This window comes from Ornithodoros turicata, chromosome 1, assembly GCF_037126465.1.
Source record: "Ornithodoros turicata isolate Travis chromosome 1, ASM3712646v1, whole genome shotgun sequence".
Lineage (NCBI taxonomy): Eukaryota > Metazoa > Arthropoda > Arachnida > Ixodida > Argasidae > Ornithodoros > Ornithodoros turicata.
The window spans coordinates 229,228,050-229,251,440 of record NC_088201.1 but is presented as its reverse complement, the minus strand read 5'-3'; the positions used below and the strand labels follow the sequence as shown (position 1 = coordinate 229,251,440).

General features: G+C 43.9%; 1 long non-coding RNA gene across 1 annotated transcript; it reads left to right on the top strand.

Annotated features, from left to right (window-relative positions):
• The first annotated feature begins 171 nt into the window (after positions 1 to 171).
• LOC135377134 (uncharacterized) lies at positions 172 to 23,391 on the top strand. Its single transcript, XR_010418053.1, has 3 exons — positions 172 to 377; positions 475 to 748; positions 23,205 to 23,391. It is a non-coding gene; the product is annotated as an uncharacterized LOC135377134 (long non-coding RNA).

Below are 23,391 nucleotides of genomic sequence, written 5' to 3'. Positions count from 1 at the left end.
ATGCGGAAAGCGAGCGCTGGGTCAACTCTGCTCAGCATGGCGAGTGGGGGGGGGGGGTAGTATGTCTCCTAATAAGTTTTAAACTAAGAAACATTCGGAGACCTAAATACATGGTATCTATGTGTGTAGAAGCCGGGATCTCCCGCTTTACGTCTTCCTAATCGTAGTGTTATGTTGCATCAATGACAGGTGGTCACCTTCAAGATCGTCCCCGGCAGTGATGCACGGCCCGGCATAGTTTCATTTTCTACCGATAACATAGAAGCCGCTCTGCAAAGGTCCCCTGGTGCAGGCCTGAGCACTGCAGTTGTGTGCGTCGCTGGAGGGTTGCGGGGAACAGGTTCAAGCGGTAGTTTTCCCTTTGATCACTTTATAAGGTACGTGGTATTGAATGTATGTCATTCACATGATGATAACTCAGGCGTGGAAGAAACGTCGTGATTGCGAACTGGCCTTTTTTGACTGTCAACTTAGATGTCTGGAGGAACGCACAAATTCGTCGAGTATTTCTGCTTATCATCCACCGAAAACAGTCCCTCCTGAGGCTAGACATGCGTGCCTGCTGCTTGTCTGCAGCAAAGTGTTCGAGATAAAGACCTCGGAAAGCAGTCATTGTGGTGTTGTACTGATGGACATCGAATACAACGGCGACCTGAGACCCATTACGGTGAAGCTTCCTCCAGAGTGGACCCCTACAGTTGTCGTTCACAACGCATTCGATCCTCAAAGCAGCGAGGGATGGCGTCAAGTAAGATATCAGCGACATATTTTTATTACGGTCTTGCTCCTTTTTTTTCTCTGGTACAGGTAGTCTTGAGGGTCAGCTACCACGATATCCTAAATAGTAGAAACGGTTGTGACATTCTACAAGCCCACATGCAACCCTCCCCAAAATGCACCTTCATTCTCCCCACTTCATTCTCCCCACAACAACAGATAATTCAGTCCGAAACACACATGGGCGCAGCCATATGTTACGACGTATATGCACCCGAACCGCTACCCCCGACCCCGTTGTTACAACTACACCCGACATGTACGCGCCTTCGTCCTTGTCATTGGATTCCAGCTACGGCTTTGCGTGGCTTTACGTAGTACCTGTGCTTGAATGTAGCGGACAGCCGGGTTCCACTGGTACCGCGATGAGCAAACAGTGCAGCGGCTGCCAAGGAGTGCGAACTCCTTGGAGAACGAAGATCTGTGCTAATGATGTGACCGGAATTCGTTGTTTGTGTTTACTGGGCTCGAAGAGTTTGTATCAACCCCCGTCTGCGTTAGCCCCTTTACAGCACTTGTCCAGTATAGTGACAAGCATCTTAGGAATATCTTTCGTTTTGACAGCCGTTTTAGCAACGAAAGGCCGACAACGTTTTTATTTTTGTAGGAAAAAAAGCGTGCGGTATATGTCAGAAGCCGCATTATGCTGCGGGACAAGTTTCACGTACGATTTATCAACGTGCAACATCGTAGCCGATATTACAGAACGCCGAGCAAACAAAATGCCAATCCTATTTTAAACTTTTTGTGGGATTGTGCGCATTTTTCGAAAGCTTTCTCGTGTAGCGCTCTACAGACTACTGCACTTCATGTCTAACATCTGGTTTCTGTGTTTAAGGAGTACAAAAACATGCACGCGAAAGGTCCAACAGCCATGTGGTTATGCACCATGCAGACGCGAAAGAAATACCAGAGCACACATTGCCACTTGTTTCAGGGGTCTGAAGAGGGCATATCATATACTGTCAGGAGAAATGGTATAGAAGAGGTATAACGAAGTTATAAACCAGGACTCAACTACCATATTTATACCTCATCACCAATGTCTATATACCCTGCTGAAACCATGTGGGAGATATAAATCTTCCACGCCAGTTGATAGTTGTGATTTATTAACTCGTTTCAGCTTCGTTTTGCAAAAAACTCCGCTAGGGGTGCCGAGGTGGTGTCGTTAGCGTGTGTAATGATAGCGGCCATGCCGCATGGAAATACAGCCGTTAAATCCCTTGGCATCACTCTTCTACGTCACCTCCCAGGGCTATCTGAGACAAAATACAACACTAGCGATGGGGTAACTCCACAAGAACCCTGCAGATATGGCCCACGGCAAGGTATGTCACTGGTCGGCGTGGCGTGACACGTTCGAATTTTATTGTGAAGCCAACGAGATTCAGAGTGACGAACAAGAAGCGAGCCTTGCTGCTCTCGTTTTGCGAAGAGGAAGTCTACGAAATTATGTCTGGCATCATCTTACCGCGAACGACTCGGGAAGTTCCCTACGCCGAAATAGTCAAACTTCTCAACGAACGCTTCGAATCTAAGCCCTCAGAATTAGTGGGACGCCTACATTGCTACCGGAGGGATCAGAAACCCGGTGAATCTATCGACGACTATGTGTCTGCGCTGAAGATGCTTGCTAAATAGTAATTTTGGTGAGCCACCGTCATCCGTCGTCGTTCGTGAGGCCGTCGCGCCTACCGCCACATCGACTGAGTCATACGCCTCCGATGCTCCGGTTACACCATCTGCTTCAGGTTCGTCTGCAGCAGTAACTGTTCCAGTGACCCGGGTCCCGTCCACGTGCTTACCACTATATGTGATGCTGCGAGAGAGGTTAGCCTACGGACTGAGGGACACGCATTTGCAGGAACGATTGCTAAGTGAGCGGAACGTAACGTTCCGAAACGCCTATATGCTATGGCTAAAGCAGCGGAGGCGGCCGGCCATCAACAGACACAACTTCGTTCCCAGGAGGCAGACGCCAAAGTGCATGCTACGAACGGAAAGACCGAGGTCGTCGACCCTGTGAAGCATCCACCGCAGCAAAGGGGCAAAAAAGGGAAGACAAAAAAACAAGAACTGTCATCGCTGCTTGGGGGAGCATAAGCACACCGAATGTCCCTTCAAGTCAACTGTCTGTCATGGGTGTGGCAAAACAGGTCATATCCGGAAGGCATGCCGCTCGAGTTGCCAAGGGAAGCCAGAACTCCAAAAAACTCAATCATGTTGAAGAGGAAGACAGTCTTCACACCTTGCACCATGTTAACTCGGTGCAGCACGCTTTTCTAAAATTCAACGTCACATTGGAAGTGCATGGGCGACAGTTCCTGTTTGAAGTGGATTCCGGGTGCGCCTACGCACTTATCAGTGAAGCACCCTTCTGACAAACTCGGACCAGGAGCCCACCCCGACTTCAGCAAGAGAATGTCAACTTGCAAACCTGATCTGATGAAAGTATGCCCTTGTGCGCGTCCTGCGGAAATTCGATGGCCACCTTCTGTCGCTTCTGATTGTTCGTGGCAAAGGTTGCACCTTGTTAGGGAGGAACTCGTTCGAGCTATTTAAACTCAACCTGGAAGGTATCATCCAGATGGACCTCCACTAAGCAAGTTCGAGACCACGTTGAGTGAACATGCATCTGTCTTCACGGACTCTGGTGAAGGGCACAAGGGACCCCCCCCCCCCCCCCCCGCTGTTAGAATGGAGCTACGGACCGACGCGGTGCTACTGTTTCGAAAAGCTCGCCCAGTACCTTTTGCATTGCGAAGAGCAGTGGAGCATGAGCTCAAGGACCATGGAGTCCAAGGGTCCATGGAATGTAGGCTCGCTCGCTTTCTATTTAAGCAGCACACTACTATAAATTCATCAACGGGTAAGACACCCGCGTCTCTGATATTCGGTCGATAACTTCCCTCCGCACTCCATCTCCTGAAACCTAAAGGAGCGGAGAGTTTCAACGAACGTGGGACTCCGAACTGGATTCCCGGCACTTTATTGAAAACGACTCGGACCGCGTTCATGGCTAAACGACACGTATTCTGGGAAACAACACAGACACTTGGACCATATCCGTCGTTCCGTGGCAAGTTCGGTGACATCTCAGAACAACCCGATGGAACCTGTGCTATCCCATCCCGTTTGGAGTTCACCTCGAGTGCCCACCACCGTCCAGGAAGATGTGCAAGAGGGTGAACAACCGGTTCCACCATCCAGTGACTGATCCGGATCCGACCCGGTCTGTCCGAGAACGTCGTCGACGTCTCTGGCAGAATGACTATGTTATTGGCTAAGTGTGGGGGAATGTGTGATGTATGAGCTCGTTTCTGGCTCAGTGGTTAGCGTGCTGGCCATGTCACGTCGAGACTGGGAGGTACCCGGGTTCGAATCCCGGTGCCGGCTGTGCTGTCTGGGGTTTTTCCTGGGTTTTCCTCAGACGCTTTCAGACATATGTCGGCACAGTTCCCCTAGAAGTCGGCCCAGGACGCACATTTCCCCAGGGCGTCAGTCGTGACGTTGCCCACATACGTGAGGCCGACAACGGCAAGCCCTTTCACCGTCACCACCATTAACTCGTTTCGGTTTCGTTTTCAAAAACTCCGCTAGGGGTCCCGAGGTGGGATCGTTTGCGTCACGGAGCAGAAGTAAAGAGACCGATCTCGCCCGGCGCCGCCCCTAGAAACTATGGTCCCTAATTCCTCGAACCTTTTGTAGCAGCGCCGTGGGAGGTTAGACTCCGCAGCCTCTCGCCTTGATATTGCACTTTTCAGATTCAACTTGCGCGGTATATACGCACACAGGAAAATAATTTGATAAGTAAACGCGATCTTTGCATGTCCAGCAAAGTTCACTTTTATTGTTTCTTTTTTTTTTTTCACGTTTTTGCTCAAAAATACACCGCAGAGCGGCTAAGCCTCCATACAGGGGATTACCTTTCAGTGCCGTGCAGAGTAACAGTGACGAAGACAAAATGCAGGCTGACTGAAACTCTCGAGATTATCGTGTTGACCGTATGTGTTTCTACTTGATTAAAGGGCGTGTGTCAAGGGAGTGATCTAGTAAGTCCGGCAAAGGTTAGGAATATCGACGCCTCGATTGTATTTCACCACAAAAAAAAAGCCCACCAAAAATTCACGCCCAAGCAGCACAATGTACTGAAAGTCGAGTACAATAGGGCTGGACGGGTAGGTGGAAGGCCTTGAACATACTCGTGAAACTAAAGAACATTGATAAGACACCATACCCGCCACCCCCATTGCACTCGACTTTCAGTACATTGTGCTGCCTGGGCGAAGACTACAGTAACTGTTACCTTGTATTCAGCGGTGCACAGAGCTCCAGAGAAAGTAAAATTAAAAGATTATGCAATATGAGTATGAATGAGAAAACATGTACAACAGGGATACAACAATATTTTGGAGCTGGCGTCCATCATGACCAAAGCCAACGCCACTGCGAACGTTAATATTGCAGCAAAGTACAAAAAAGTTGAATGGGCGGACGGTTACGCAATTGTAAAACGACGTGAGGTGTGCGTGAATCGATGTTTAATGGTTCTTATAATGCAATGGTTCATCATCATACGACATTCATCATAACTGACGCTGTAGAATGACACCCGCATCCAGATTTTGAACGACAGATCCCGCGCAAATTGAGATAGGCGCGTGAAATTTTATAATATGATAGGGGAATAAATTTTCTATTCTATCTATTCTATCATTTGACTGCAAGATCCCGTTTGTGGACCGATCGACGCCCAATAATTCGTGTACATACATAACACGTCGTGGCGTTCACAATAAGCATAGCACGTCAATGGCCGTGGACGAAGCCAGAGTCAGGTGTATTCCCAAACTCAGTACCAAGTTTCATAAACCTACAGCAAGCAGCGAGCGAGAAACAGCAGTTCAGCGTACTGAGAAATTTCGTTGGGAACGCCTGGAGTACGCGCGTTTTCTCCGGCCGACCTTGATATTGCTCGCTTGAATTTTACTTTCACGTTCATCGATTTCTCGGGTGAGTCTACCCTGAGCCGCCCTTAACAGCTGACGGCGTGAAACAACAGTTCATGGTCAAACACACGAAGTCCATGTTTGTTGTTCAAACTCACTCTCTGCGATCATCTTTACGGAGTATTTTGCTTGCATGCAAAGCATTGCCAAAGCGTGTAGCTTCGTGCGCCAGCCTCCGAGCAGAGCCATTTATAGGGAGAGTTTGGCCATTCTTTGATCTTTTGCCGCCTCGTGGGTGGAGCCTATTTTGACGTCAGAATCCTCGTAGCGCCGCCAAAAAAACCCTGAATCCAAGCAGAATTGCGTGTTGGTTTGTGTAACGATGGCGGCCGTGGCCGCATGGTTAATAAAGCAATTAAATTCCTTGGCATCACTCTTCTACGCCACATCCCAGGGCTATCTGAGACAAAATACAACAAGAGTATAACAAGGCACTTCTCTCTTGCGTTTATGGGTTCGGTATTTTGTATACCTTTAGATATCAACCTGTGGTAACCACATTAATTTGTGGTGGAGACAGTACGATCTCAGCTGAGCAGTAATTTAATTAGGAAACAGAGTCAGTAATACAGTTCCATCGTAATTAATAGGTGGAGTGGTTTATCGCAGCGTGCTATTTGTTCATGAAATGATCAAATCTACGCGTCCTCACTCACATTGTTGCTGGCCGTGCGAAGGCTCTCGACATTTTGCGAAGCCACTATGTATTACAGGGTATCTTTTCTCCACCAAATCCTCCCGCGTTGCTTCTCGCGCAGCGAGTAATTTGCACGAGCTCTCCTCTAGATTTTACAGTTTCACTTTGTTAAATATGAGTTTGTGGGTACGTTTGAGTGGGTGGGTGTCCAGGTGTTTTCTTTCTCTCGTTTCGTCTCGCGGTAGCAGTTGTTATTAAAACGCTTATCTCTCAATACTATTTTGTTCTAATTTTGTTATGAGGTGCATCAAGAAAAGCGCGACACTTATATAGCGCTGAACTACATCGAATACTCTTTTTTTTTTTCAACGTTACACCCTGGGTTTGAAAATATACCTTCAATGGGTATATGTTTGTACCGTGAGGTGCAATTAATACACCTTCAGGGAGGTATGAAGTTACTATACCTCGAAGGAGGTATATCATTTATACCTCAAAAGATATGCACCCTGGGACGAGCCGTTTATACCCTAAAAGGTGCACGTCAGCGGGTGTAGCTTATCCCTCTGTAGAGTGTTATTTCAACTCACAACTCAGCCGATGGGGTGTAAAAGTGTTAAATATTATTTATGTGACTGTCCTCCTGGGTGGCATCAGTGGGCAGCCTCTGAATTTCTTCTGTTCGCAGGAATTGTTGCACAAGTCACTTCATATTTAAGATATACCACGTAGAGCGTAATAATCGTTGATAATAATAATAAGATGGAAAATACACATGCGATGATAGACACAGTAAATCATTGTACACCTTTATTTGATCAAAAAAAGTGTATTCTGATAAAAACACAATTTTCTATTCCGCAAAGGGTGCAAGAAGAGCATTACTAAAGTTGTAATATCGACATACACCACGTTTTATCTAATGTCGATCATTAAGTGTCTAAAGTGAGGTGTTTAAAAAGGTGTTTATCGTCTAATACACCTTTTTAGCCCCATTTGAATTGGGAATATGGTGTTAAAAATGCTGTTTTATTTCGTGAGAGAAAAAAAATATGCTGGTCTCACAGCTCCGCTCAGCAAGTAATCACATTATAGACGATAACCTGAGTTAAAAACACAGTATTTGAGAGGGAAGGATGTTGGGAACTTAGCTGATATCTTTGACTCGTTGCAATAAAGGGCAAAGGGCCTTGAAATAAAGGGCATTCCTTCGGAAGCAAATGAAAACCCTATCGACATTGTAAGGATGATCGGCGACAAGATCTCAGAGCCCTTATCACGGGAAGACATTCTAGCATGCCACCGTGTTCCGAGCGTAAAAAGTGTAGGCGGGAGGAACATTGTCGTTCAGTTTACTCGAAGGGACAAACGCGACGAGTTTCTGTACAAGGCAAGGAGGATACGGCTAACAACTGTAGAACTTGGTCATAGTGTACGACATCCCGTATTCATAAATGAGCATTTATGTCCAACCTTGAAAAAGCTATTGGGCCAAACTGTCGCAAAGAAGAAGGAAATCAACTGGAAATATCTTTGGAGCCGGGAAGGCAAAATATTTGCCCGAAAGGAGGACGGATCCCCAGTAATACAAATAAGGGACGAACTGGATCTTGCTAGAACCTGTTAGCATATGTCTCTCTGATATCTGTGTTTTTCTGTGACTATGACACGGCTTGTGCCACCTGCCCGCCTTTCTTATCTTCTGCAGAACCTTAAAACACCCCATCTAAACTGCCTCCATCTAAACGCCAGGTCTCTTTTAAACAAGAAAGATGAATTAGATTGCCTCTTTGACCACTTCTTAAACCGGCTAGATGTCATTATGTTCACAGAGACCTGGTGTTCTGGTGAGGATCACTATCCCTTGCAAGGATACACCCTATTTCCTCTTAACAGGATCGGGAGGAAGGGGGGAGGCGTCGCAATTCTTGTCAGAAACTCGTTTCATTGCCAAATTGTAGATGACTTTACCTGTTCTACAGGCGATTTTGAAATATTGACAGTAGAAAGTGACAAACGTTTATTCACAGTTACACATAGACCGCCGGATGGCCATACTCAACCTATGTTAGATTTTCTGTTTTCCTTCGTGACTCACAGTAATTATAGTCTCCTCATGGGAGGCGATTTCAACATTGACATGCTCACTAAAACCACTCATCAGTTACGCTTTCAAACACTTTTGGATGCAAATGGTTTCAGTAATGTCATTGAGATTGCTACCCGGGTCACCAGTGTCTCAGCGACATCACTAGACCGGTTCATCACAAATGAACTCGATCCCACAGCCTTTGTCATCAGCGCGGATATAAGCGATCATATGCCTATTTTTGTAGCGATACCGTCGCTTAGCAAACGACCAAAGGTTCAGACACATGTGTCACACCGATCCATTCAGCAGTCGTCGCTTGAGGCATTTCGAAATGACCTGTTACTAACATCCTGGGAACACATTTTTAAAGAGAAGGATTCGGAGAGAGCGTATGAAAGCTTCCTTGATGAGTTTCGTAAACTATACGATAAGCATTTTCCGGTTAAAGTTTTCAGGGTTTCCGCAAAAATTCGTAACCCTTGGGTAACAAAGGAACTGAGACAAATGTTAAATATTAGAAATAAGCTTTATAGAAAGTTCATAAAAAATAGGTCACCCGAAGATCTAATTATTTTTAAAAAATACCGAAACAATGTAAACTCGAAGTTACGTAGCGCAAGGAAGCTATATTACAATTCAGTTTTCGAGAATGTTTCTGCTAAGCCAAATATTGCATGGAAGAGTCTTAAATCAATTTACAGTCGGGAAAACAGCCCTGTCGAGTAGTTGGCCGTAGGTGGAACGGTTCTAACTGGTGCACGGTTAGCTGGAGAGTTTAACACTTTTTTTTGCATCCCTGTCAAACTTACACAATTCCACAGGTACAAGTTCACATTATCCTGGCATACACTCCGTTCCACGCCAAGACCACGGTTTCTTTCTGTTTCCAACAGATTCACAGGAGGTCATTTCAATTTTTAAAAACCTCAAGAATAGTAGTAGTTGTGATAAAGACGGGTTTCAGATCCGCCCAATTAAATTCGTTCTCGATATAATTGCTCCTGTATTAGCTTTTACTTTTAACGAAATAATTTATTCCGGTGTGTTTCCGAAGGACATGCAAATTGCAAAAGTGGTCGTTTTACATAAAGGTGGGGATCCTAATGTTCTCAGTAACCATAGGCCCATATCAATCCTACCAGTATTTTCAAAGGGTTTAGAGAAATTAATCCATAGCCGTCTTTTATCATTTTTAACAAAGAATTCCATGCTTTCCGATTCTCAGTTTGGATTTAGAAAGCAACGCTCGGCAGAACTAGCTCTTCTGTCCCAGAAAGAATATATCCTTTCCGGGTTCGAAGAAAACTCATTTCTCTCGGTCTGTTCGTCGATTTCACCAAGACTTTCGATTTACTGAATCACGGTGTTCTCTTCTTAAAGCTTGAGCACTACGGTATCCGCGGTGTTCCATTAAATTTAATACGCATTTATCTTCAGCATCGCAAACGGTTTGTTGATATTCAGGGGCAGTGTTCGGGAATACACCACATCACAACCGGTGTATCACAAGGGAGCATTCTTGGGCCACTGCTTTTCATTATCAATGTGAATGACATGTTTGCCTTATCGAACCACATTAAGATGGTAGCTTATGCTGATGACACCGCCCTATTCCTGCAAGGAAAGTGTCTCACAGACTTAACAACAAAGGTGGACAACTTCTTATCAACCCTCTACACGTGGTCTACAAAAAATTATTTGATAATTAACCCCCTTAAAACCAACCCAAGCAGCACAATGTACTGAAAGTCGAGTGCAATAGGGGTGGACGAATAGGTGGGAGGCCTTGAACAGACTCGTGAAGCTAAAGAACATTGATAATACACATACCGTCCACCCCCACTGCTGCACTCGACTTTCAGTACATTTTGCTGCTTGGGAAGGCTGTTGTTTTCCACCCACTGCATAAGGCTATTTCCTGCTCCGAATCTATTGTTATCGGTACAAGCACGATATCTTTGTCAAGGAGGTGAAATCACTGGGCGTCTGGTTCACTGATACGATGTCGTGGGATAAACACGTCGGTTACATCACTAACAAAATATCGCGCGTGATCGGCATTTTAGGTCGACACAGAAACGTCCTTCCAACTAAGGCAAAAGTTATATAGACCTATATATAAGACCTATAACGCACTGGTTTACCCTCACCTCACATACTGTCACCTAGTTTGGGGAACCACAACGCAAACAAATCTTGAAAGGTTACTTTTGTGTCAGAAGAAGGTACTTCGTCACATAGCAAACGTTCCCTTTTTACATCCAACAGGATCCATCTTCGCGAAATTTAGCATAATCAGAATTATGGATCTCTATAAGTACCGTATGTCCATTACATATGTAACTTCAGTAAAGCAAAATAATCACATCTTTCTAGCCCTAGCCAATTTAACCATGAGATTAACCTCTTATTCACTAGGATACAATGAGCCCTACTTCACACCGTGTGCACGAACTAATTATGGCTCACAGTTGGTTTCATATAATCTTCCACGACATATCAATTCCCATATCCAAAACAGCATTAACATCAGCTGTCTTTCAATTCGCTCTATAAAGGCCATGTATGTTCACTAGGATAGGCATATTATTTTGTGTGTTCTCATAGCTTTTTTTTATGCACCTTAATGCATTGTGTCCATTACCATTGTCTCACTTCGCAATTCGTCTGGTTTGCTATTTGTCATTGCTGTTCGCTTTGCATTGTTTGGTTTGCTATTTTGTCATTGCTTTGTTGTATCTGTCGAGTGTACAAAGGGGGGTCAGACCTCGTCAAGCTGCAGTTCTTGCAGCTTTTTGTCTGTATCCCCTCACCAAGTGCCATTGGTGAAATAAATTATTATTATTATTAAGCGTGGGTGTTAATTACAAAAACGCATTCCCGTCGCCGTTACAAACGTTTCCCGCCCCACCACATTTAACGAACGTGCTCCAACAAATTGTATTTCAGTATATGATCCATCCGACACGGAATATAGGTTACTGAGGGTGCCTGAGGTCTCTTCAAAATCTCGGCACTCACGTTGGTCCCTCAGTGTTACCAAGCTAAGGAGGCGTGCCTGCGACGCATTGCGCTCCGGTTTAGGTTCTACGATGGAACCACGGCTGGTAGGCTACCGTGTTCAGGGTGGTGCTTGCCATAGAAGCTAGAAGGTCGAACTGTATGTCTCGGCCACTGGTCTCGCTAGCTATTTGCGAGGGAATATTTGCCAGCAAACAATTCCATCATAAAAGGTATTTTCGATAGAATACTCCCCTGTTAAGAGTGTTTTTGTTTGTAAACTCCCATTATAAGAGTGTTTTTTTAGGAATACACTTACCGAAAGAGTGTATTAGAAAACACCCATCATTTGAGTGTAAAGGCAACACCAAAAAGGTGCGCGCTATGGGACAAGCCATTTACACCAAAAAAGTGAAAAAAAGTTTACTGTATAGGCTACGTCACCTAATCTTCAGAAGTAACTTTTTCACATAAAAATATGTGGATAGCGAGGAGTAAAAAAATGCAGCCTGAAAAGTACCACGTTTTTGACTACTCAGAAGCAGTACAAGTGTCACGAAAGGGCATACCCTCTCAGCTTTTCAACAACGCGGAAATCAACAATATCATTGTAAGTGGTCGTTGGCTCGGAACATATGTCCAACGTAGTCTACGTCGCCATCTATACAGTTTTAAATCACATTATTGCTTGGTTCGTGGGCAATACTAATCAACGTACATTGTTAGAAAAAAAAAATATACCTTTTAGGGTATAACCGCCTTTTCCCACGGCGCGTATCTTTTGAGGTACGAAGACAATAGCCCGTTCGAGGTGTAGCAACTTTGCACCTCCCTGAGGGTATACGATTTGAACCTCAGGGTATAAACATATAAGCCCAAGAAGGCATATTTTTAAACCGGTGGGAAACGAGTATATTATATTTACCGCAGCGCTACATCAGAGTGGCACTTTTCTAACGCAGCTCGTAACAATATCATAATACAACAGTATTGAGCGACATGTGCTTGAACAACAACAACTACCGCGAGAAGGAAAAAAGAGGAAGAAAATACCTGGACACGCAGGCAGAAAACCTTACCGGCGAACTCACTATTCACCACGACCTACTAGATTATAACGACCATGTCGTGGGCACCCATTCCCAGCGTCGGATTTTTGGGAGCTAGCGGTGGCGCTTCTCATCGTCTCAGTTATTGCTTCCTCAACTTCTACGATACTTTGTACTTCAGGTTGCCTTAGTATCTCTGAACAAGCGGTGGACGTTCCACAGATGCTTCATTCTGAGGTTGATGATCATCATCATTCTACGCGTTTTCATAGGAGCTATCGCTGTCGTCTGCTACGGTAGTCGTACTGTAGGGGACACGGTTGTCTAAAATCAGCGCTCCGTGGTTTATCACTTCTCAAATCTCCAGGTGTTGCAAAACTATTTCTTTTGAGTAATAAACACGTGTAGCACATGGTCCACCTTCAAATACAATACTGGCACAACACTTTCAGGCGCGACCGAGGTAATATGGGACGGCGAAGTACTGATAGACGATTTTAGCTAACCGTGTCCCCAACAGTACATACGCTTCTGCGCGCTCAGAATTCAAACTTCCATCGTCCAATCGTGGCGTGCCGATGAGTAGCGCCCTTGGCGGATCGTGCGGACGGGCTCCTGATAGGCGTTGCTGATTGTGACATGGTCGTTATAATGTAGTAGGTCGTGGTCTTCACAAAGCGCACGTGTGAAATGGAGAGGAGAGCTCGTGCAGATTACTCACCACGCAAAAAAAGAAGGAAAAAAAGAAAAAGGAACAACGTGAGGAGGATTTCGTATTTGGTGGATAACAGATACTTGTATAACACATCGTAGCTTTGCAAAATGGGAGGCTGCTTTCGCCCGAGAAGCAACTATATGAGTGAGGACGCGCAGGAACAAGTACCACGATGCTCCACTTATTAATTAAGATGCAACCGTGTTTCCGACTGTGTTTCTTAATTAAATTAGTGCTTAACTGAGATGGTACTCTGTCCACCACAAAGTAATGCGGTACCACAGGTTCACAGCTAAAGGCATACAAAACGCCGAAGGTATAAACGTAAGAGAGACGTACCTTATTATACCGTAAAATGCGGATGTTACAGCACAATTTACTTGCAGCACAATAATACAATAATGCAGCACAATTTACTTGTTCAGTTTCAAGCTCGCCCGAAACTTTCAATGGAAGAAAATGAGGAAAAAAAAAACAGTAGTTCCGTACTACCACAAGATTTCATATAATTTCAAGGTTATGTCGAATGAGATGGGGGTCCGTCTCCTCTTTAGAAACAACTTCAGGTTAGATCGTTTAACGCCTTTTTCGAAACCAGAGTCTGGCTGTAATGTTGAACGCGGAACCATCAAGTTTGTTCCTTGTGCAAAAAAAAAAAGAATAAAAAAGATGTTGTATATAGCTAGCTTGTGGCTTTGTATAGATAGGTCAAACATCTCAATGCGTTAACCAAAGGGTGGGCCAGCATAAAAACAGCCCAGATTCAAATTTGGTGGAACATCTAAGACTCTGTAATAATTGTCAACCCCTATGGTCCCAGACGGCGGTGCTGGCGTGGGAACCAGACAGGCGAAAACGTATTTTGAAGAAAGCATTGGCCATACAGAGTGTGGGCAATTGTATTAGTGTGCCGTCTGAATGTATCCACCCGGCCTTCATGCGGAAGCCTATCAAAAGGCCGAAAATCATAAGGCCGAACTATCAGAAGGCCGAAAAATCATATGGCCGAACTATCAGAAGGCCGAAAGTCAAAAGGCCGAAAAATCATAAGGCCGAACTATCAGAACGCCGAAAGCCCTAAGGCCGAAAAATCAGAACGCCGAAGTATCATAAGACCGAAAGCCAAATACCGAACGATCAGAAGGCCGAGACAATATCTCTATATTTTTTATTTTATTTTATTTATTTTTTCGGTTAGCCTGCAACTTTCTGTACCGTTCTATTTCAAGAACTGTGTAATGACCATGCGCTTGTCCCCTGTACAGCAGCACACATATTATCTCGTCCAGAATGAGGATTCACTTGTCCCTGGTCATTCACTCGGCTACTCACCCTATTTATCCCGAGGCCGAACAATTAGATGCAGTTCTGAGTCAGTGCTGGACCACAAACGGGGTTGAGGCCTGGCATCGCCGGTGGAACACATTAATTGGCTGCGATCACGTCAGCGTTTTCAGGCTCATAACTGCTATGCAAGAGGAGCAGGAGACCACATTGTGTACAATAAACGCATCAATAACACAGTGGTTCGTATGTCTACTTTTCCTTTTTGTGCGCCCCTAAGTGATGGAAAGTGCGTTAATAACGCGAAGCTCGGTGAAAGTATTTGTGATGTTAAAGGTCAGATATGCCGATTTTGAAGTGCCGCAGAACTGAGCGATACTCGCGCTGTGTGTTCATTACCGAACACTGAATATGTGTGCGAAATATCTTGCTCCAACCGTTCGTAGTTTTTTAGAAAACAGTTTTTTTAGTTCCCACGCCCGGCCGTCAGACCGTCGGCAAACCCTGCGCACGGGCGCACCGACGTCACTGCTCTCGGTTTATCTGTCTTTGGCTTGGCATGGACTCTTGGCTTGGCTGCTTGGCTTCTTTCGTTTCCTCCTCTGTGCATCGTACATACGCGAACAGCTGTTACGTTGTTGCTAAGCCGGAAACAAAGCATGTGAATGTTTTTTTTTTTTTGGCACAGCGTCGTTTGGAAAGTGCACTTCCTTGTTTTGACCTTGTCTTTTATGGGCTGGAGCGATATGAATGCGAGTGAAGCGAGTGAAGCGAGTGAATATGCCACGGCGAAGTTGTCGAAGATGCGACAGTGCTACGCTGTTAGAACAATTCATCGGAGCATTCAAGTGTTACCTATTATCAGCTGCCAAAAGACCAAGCAGTGCGAAGCTCTTGGCTGACAGTGGTGCCTGCTAATTTCCACTGCAAGGATTTCGTCCACGAATGTTATCATAGGTTACGCGCGACTCCAGGGGCAATTTGGAATCTCGGCACGAAATCGTCTGATGAAAATCTGAGGTGCCCGACGCATAACATTTTGAACGTGCCACGGAGGATCAAGGCAAAAAACGAGAGCAAAAAATGGTAGGTCGAGGTTCAGATATAAAAAATAGCAAGCTTAATGAATCGATTGTGCAGCTGTCCTACTGCGCTTACTCTGATATAACCACGATTAACAACACAATAGTACTATTGATAATCTAACTTCTGAATTATCACAGATGCACGCTGAAGGCGGAAATGAAGCATGATCTGGCTTGCATCTGGTCATGAAGAAATTGCCGACACGTTAGTTGCAGTCCACCTCCACCAACAGGTATGACAATGTGATGTTATAATTTGAGTATTCATCTATGTTCAACTTTTCATGTGCACTCGCATGCAGACATCTTGACACCACTTTTAAATCTGCCCTCAAAGTTACAACCTGCGCTTCCAGGTTGGAAAACAAAGGTCGCCATTCCGATTAGCTGCTATCTCCCAGTTCAAGCACTTTTGTGTCTGGACACTGGTTCCTGTGGATGGGGTGTTACAAGCTTCACTGTCTGATATAGAAGGTACGTTACATTAGTTCAGTTAATTTGTCTTTTGCACATTTTTGTTACTGTTAGCTGGATTACTGTTGGACATACAATCCTTTGACACACCGAAGCTGATGTCGCCTCTGATAACGTTTTAGAATTTTCAGTGCCATCAACGTCCATTGAGGAAGGTGCCTTTACTATCTGTGAATCTTCAACTGAAGAATAGCCCAGAATTCATGTTAACATTGTCTACTCTTATTAATTCATTGTCTGTTTTCTGAGAGCTAAGAAAAATGGAAACTATTTATTTGTCACAACTTCACACTGGATACTGGTGTGGTACTGGCTTGACATGTAAGCTAAAATACCTGGATTCTACAATAATTGTGTTCCACTTGGTGCATTACCGTGGGCAATGCCACATTCACTACATTTTTAGTGGGTCCGGTGCACAAATACTGTGTGCATACTGCATACATACATACTGTTCGATAGGCAAAAATACCTGAGCAGTGCTGTATAGCCTTTTTACCCAAAGAGTCATACTCTTACTGCAAAGTCACAGTACGTAGAACAGCAATGTGCAGGTATGCTGCGATAGAGATTCACAACAGAAAGAAGACTGTTGAGAGCATCTAAATTTTAATGAGACGAGACTTTCGTGCACAAGGCTGCTCTTGTAAATGTCTAACATGAAGTTACAAAATCCCAGAATATATAAAACATGTTGTAATGTAGAGAGCGAGGGGTGGTACAGACATAAAGATAATTATATAATCATATATAATAAAATAAAAAGGGGGTACAACTCCCCCCTCAACTCAACTCGACAACTCCATAACTCTACTTATTCTCTACCTTACAACATGTCACATATTCTGGAATTTTGTAACTTGATGTTATTCATCAAGAAGTACAGCCTTCTGTGTGAAAGTCTTCTTTCTGTTGTCCACAATCATTATACAGTAAATACGAATATCCATTTCTTGTCATTAAATGCTTTTCCTTTCTTTCTTTCTTTTTTTCTGCACTGATGAGCATCCATAAGGACACATGCCAGAAAGGGAGTCTCTTTGGGATGACAAACCCTCATCACCTCATGAGGATACAATGGTTGACAAAAGGTTCTCAAGCACATCGAAACTTCCAACAAATAATTCATGAAAAAGCCAGTCAGTGCTAGCACCAGGAAGTGAACGTGGACCGTCCTGCTACCAGTCAGAGATGTTCAGTGGCGTAGCCACGGGGGGGCTAGTGGGGGCTCGAGCCCCCCCTACCTGCCACGGACCGACCCACGCAAATCCGAGAACATAATATATGGGGGGGGGGGGGACCAGTGTGACTATCGCGAAAGTTCTTGCAGTTCATGGCGTCTATCTAAGAAGCACTCTTGAATGGTTTTCAAAGTATGAGCTTTTCAAAATACTTCCAATCTCGTGACACCACTTCATTGGTCATGACAGCCTATACATGTAACCGTACTGTGAACGTCTAAATCAACTATTTTCGTTCCCTTTTTTAATCCTCAGTTTGCAGTGTGCACAAGTATGTGTGTGTTGTCGACACAGGATCAGTGGGGGGGGGGGGGAGTTTTCGTATCGAGCCCCCCCTACCTTTGAGATCTGGCTACGCCACTGGAGATGTTACATTTCAGGCGCTCATTGACTTTTGGTGAATTACTTGTTGACTTTGTCCCAAGGTGGAGCTCGCCACAGCTCATTTGCCTATCTGTTAATGTTGTGGCGTGTGTTGCGTTTTTCTCTTTGTGTGTACCAGACTCAGAACGGTTAATTTGGATCAGGTCAGGTACGTTCCAGTTAGACATGGCAAACATAAAGTGGTGTTTCTCAACACAACTTAGCAGTGGCCTTCATGCATTACTGCTACGGCCATTAAGCGTGAATGGAAGGCTGCACATTATGCATGATGTAAAACTCCAAGACTAGGGAACACGAAGGGACAGACACAAACACGTCCCTTTGTGTTCCCTAGTCTCGGGTCTTACATATGCATCATCTTCACCAGCTCGCTTGCTTCCTAGCCATTTTTTCTGCACATTATGTTCACTCTACTTTTATCGTGTGCTATATAATCTTGTTCAAGTTCTGTCAAACGACGTGTAATGCTATAAAAAAATTCAGTACACTGTTTATGTGGGTTGAATGGTAGCGCATGAATGCAGGAAGGAAACTGTCATGTTATGGCAAGTGTTTACGTATTGTGCGTTTAACTACTAATTTTATTGGTTAGCTTTTGCCGGCGTATCATGTCAAGCCATGTTATATTAATTTGGAACATGTTCTTCTTAGTAGCCAGAGCAGCTGATACACAGAGAGAACATAGCCCGTATGTGTTTGTCTTTTCCACCGCAGCCCTTGGGTTTCCTCCCTGATGGCTACACATGTCAGGGATAGGTTTCAGAACCTGTAGTTCCCGCCAAGTGTGAATTGCTTTTCAGGGGATCATCACGCTGGCAGATGAAACATATGGTTTAAATTATTTGCAGGACAGGAATTGCGCAGCTTCACACAAATACTACTACTACGACGTAAGAGTGGTTTCAAATCTAGCTTTTTTGTTTTCCTGACATTATCGCACAAGATGTAGTATCCACTATGATCCTTTATGTGGGGGGTATGTACAGTGCAATCAACAGATGCTATTTACAAATCTGTGTTTTCTACTGTGTTGAAATGGGGTAGTTTGTATCTGAGAGCCATAGTGAAACACAGGCCCTCGAGAAACATGGTAACACATTGCAGGGACTCTGGATGCTGCCTAAATTTCCAGAACACACAGCTCAAGGCAGCGGTTAAATAACAAGTGGTTAGAGAAATCCAAGATAGTTGCATCCGTAAGCAGTCCGCTGTTGGATCTGCTTCTGTCATGGATACGTTATCTCAAAGGGAACGCACGGACACACTCAGAATGATACTAGGGCTGCTTGTGAAATAGAACGAGGAGAGGGGAAGATATATACCCTTTTTGATGTACCTTTTTGATGTACCTACCCAAGATGGAACCCTTTTTCTTGTCTGTTGTTCTGTTGGTGAAATTGTCATTTTCTTAGCAGCATACTATGTGTGTATATTCCAGAGTCTGCTAATATATATATCAGTTTAGAGCTAGCAGTCGCATTGTAGATGTCTCATCCTGTCCTTGGTTGCTTGTGATTCACTATGGCCATGCTTGCTATTGCCAAAAAAAGAAAACAAAAAAAGACAATAGAAAAACACGGAAAGAGCGACCTAAAAAGCTGCCTGTTCTAGTGCTCACATGGAGGCAATGCAATGAGGTAACATGTTCCATTCATGAACTGTGCGTAGTAGTACATATCACAACGGCAACCGATTATTCAGATTTTTCTTGAAGTGCTTTGTTTCTTTTTGCTTTGTTTGCACAGTCTATTATTGGAGCTTTATGTGATTCCCCTCTTCAGAAACTTTAAGATTGCTGATGCTGTGCAGTTTGTTAATTTTGAAACTGTACTGTGCTGAGGTACAAAAACAGAATTGTCATATCTGCATTTGAGCACATAGGAATAATTTGTAAGTACTTTACTTGCTGACATTAATATTTGCACCAGGTAAAACCTTGTTGATTTCTGGAAAATGTAAATAAATATATTTATTTGCTTGCCAAACAATGCACAAATGTCTTCTTTCTAGTGTGATATTCCCTGTTCACCAGACATAAATGTGGAAAAGTTAAACGGGCACAATGATGGTAGAGTCTAGCGTTGCTTTTTGCCACTTCACATATATGCACTGTTATTCGTGTGCACATGTAGGAATAGGAAGGTAGAGGATGCGCATAAAAAATTTCGTATGCAGCCACACATATGGTTCAGAAGATTAATTAGATGATGTCCAAGCATATATAATTGTGCTTCATGTGCAATGGGTAGCTAACGAATTGCTTCCATGAAGCCTTTTTATTTATTTTTTTATAAATTGTTTGTATAAATGTTATTTTTGATTTTATATAAATTTCATATTACATATTGTATACTTATATTTTTATAAATTTTATCAACTAAAAACTCAAGTTACACGGCCCCTGTAAGAGTGCCCTTTGCAAATGGTTTAGTAACGTGTCTCGAACTGTAAAGGTAAGAGGCAATCGAGAATGCTGCAGACAAGGTTGCAACTTACATATTGCTTTTCACGTCCTACATACAAAGTGATTTGTACAATAATTCCTGAGCACGGAATTAATCCCGAGGCTGGCCAGTGATGTCACCCAGGACGACAAGTCACATAATTGCCTTTAACACTTTTACACCCCATGGGCTGAGTTGTGAATTGAAAGAGCACTCTACAGAAGGATAAGGTGCACCTGATTTCTAGGATCTATGCTATGCCCTAACTCTTCAGACACCACATTTCTAAGTGGCAATATGTGCTCTGGTACTTCTTTTGCGTCTGCATAGTGTGCAACCACATGGCTACTGGAGCTTTCGTGTGTATGTTTTTGTGCGACGGTGTTCATTACAAACAATATCCAGATGTTAGACATAAAACGCAGTAGTTTGTAGCGTACCACACAACGCAGCGTGACATGGGAGTGTGTGATTCAAAGAAAGCTTCTGGAAAATGCACAGAATCCCACAAAAAGTTTAAAATGTGATTTGTATTTCGTTTTACGTCTTTCGTCGTTACATACCATCGTCGACGCTGTTGCACATCGATAAATCGTACGTAAAACTTGTCCCATAGCAGTATGCGGTTTCTCAAATACATAGCACAATTTTCCTGCAGTAATAAAACGCTGTCGGCATTTTCTTGCTGACACGGCTGTCGAAACGTCAGTCTCTACAATGGGCAAGTGCTGTAAAGGGGCAAACGCAGACGCGACTTGATACAAATTGTACGTGCTCACAAAACACAAACGACGAATTCCAGTTACAACATCGCACAGAGGTTGGTTCGCGAATGAGTTCGCAGCTGCTGCACTGTTTACTTATCGCGGAACGGTGGAAGCCGGCTGTCCGCCATCTTCAAGCACAGATACGTGAAGCCGCGAGAAGCCGTAGCTGAAATCCACTGACAAGTACGAAGGCGCGTACACGTCACAATGCCCGTTCGGGTGCATCTACGTCCATAAAAATGGCTGCGCCCGTGTGTGTTTCGGAATGAATTACCTATTTTTTTGACATGGTACTGTACCGAACTGAGAGAATGAAGGTGTATTTTGGGGAGAGCTGGATGTGGGCTTTCAGAATATCACAACCGTTTCGACTATTTGGGATATCGGCATAGCTGACGTTTAATTCACAACAAGTCTACTCTACCTAAATTGTGGAGCTAATTTTTTATCGCAGTTGGAAAAACAGTTTTCGTATCTTTGCTTCCTTATTTTTCGATAATATATTAATTTAAATTTAAATAATTCATAATAAATAAATAAATTTAAATAATTTAAATTTAATTTCGATTTCGATAATTCGGTTTTCTGACTTTTCGGTCTTCTGAATTTTCGGCCTTGTGATTGTTCGGCGTTATGACTTTTCGGTCTTCTGGTTTTCGGCCTTATGATTGTTCGGTGTTTTGACTTTTCGGCCTTATGAGTTTCGGCCTTATGATAGTTCGGCCTTATGAGTTTCGGCCTTATGATTGCCACCCCCTTCATGCGCCTCCTCCCTGACCTTCCTTCAATTCACTTTCTCCTCAATTCCCTATTCCCCCTCTCCCTGTATTCCGATGCACCGTCTACATGTTCATGAAGTTCGGTATTATCAATTAAACGTCTTGCTGGTTTTGAGCCTTCGTGTTTGTGTTTGTTTACGTGTTTTGCCCGTCGCTCAGGCTTGCCTATCATAGAAGCTATAGCCTCGGCGATTTATACCTTCCACATGGTGTAAACGGGGCATATACGTTGGTGATGACGTATAGATATGGTAGCTTAGCTCTGATTTATACCTTCGTTGTATCTCTTCTGTGCCTTTTCTTCTAACAGTGTAGGTGAATGCTGCATGTTATGGGGGTGCTAGCGCAGATTAAAAGGATCAAAGTGATGTTTGCGTGTTCGCTTTTCACATAAGCAAAGTGTCAAATAACGGCACTGCCCCTGTTCCCAACACCTCGGATGAAACAATGATACCGTTGTCTTTGGTGGTTAACTCGGATCGTGGTAGGAGGAGGGAGACTGGTCTAATAGCGCACGATCATCGTCCTCCACGTTAAGCCATCCTGAAAATCAATCAATCAATCAATCACTATTTTTCATGATGCGATGACAGGAGGACCGAGAAACAGTTGTAAAATACAACTTGACGAGTCCGGGCCCCCGTTTTACACTACCTGCGACAACATCACATTTACAGAGTTCAAAACTACAGTGATTAACTCAAGAGCATTCACTCATGCAATATTAGGATCAAAAATTTCAAATGAGCTCAAGAAACACTAATAACACACATGTTTCGACATGGGCATCAAACATCACGTACAGTCACTCAACGAGGCACACATAATGGTACCGGGAAATTCACGAATTGGCGTATAAGACAAAGAAACTGCTTTACAATTCAGCGTATTTAATAATTTAGGTAGTAGGGAATTTATGGATTGTTTTCCATAATTTGTTCTCTCTCGTGGAACTTTACAAGGATCACAATGACGTGTGTAATACGACAATTCCCTTAATTCCAGCTGAACATTACATTTAACTTTATGCAAATTTTTACATAAACAGCCGAGTTTAAAATCATACTAGTCACACAATCATGCAAGAAAATCATTGCATGACCTTTGCAAACTCCAGTTCAAGTTCACTATAGAAAATTTAATATAACAACTGAAATATACGGTAGCAACTTCGCATACGGCGACGTTCATGGACAAAAGTTTATATTATTGAATCGGTTCGTGAACAAATCAGTTCAGAATGAACCGCTACAGTCTCATGGGGAGCTGAGCCTGAACAGAGCCCTACAGTTGAAGCAGAACCGAACCGATAACATTCTTTTCGGTTCGACTCTCTGTAATTACAGTAGTCGTGCACAGAGGGTGCGTCAGTCTATTTGTGTGGCCACATGCTCCACGTCCAGAGTCGTTGCTGCCTTCATCACAGGTTACATTTCTGGATTATACGTTTCTGCTTTCTTTCAGTTGAGATTAATGCCTGCACCACACAACGAACCGATCGTTCTCATTCACAATTGGGGTTCCCCTGACTGGCTGCCCTATGGATCACAATCTGAAGGCGTTACATTTCCTTTCTTCGCTTCACCTTGTTCTACACCGGAAATAAAGTCCAACGAGCCAAAGAACCTGCGCACCTTTCTGCTGCCTCATC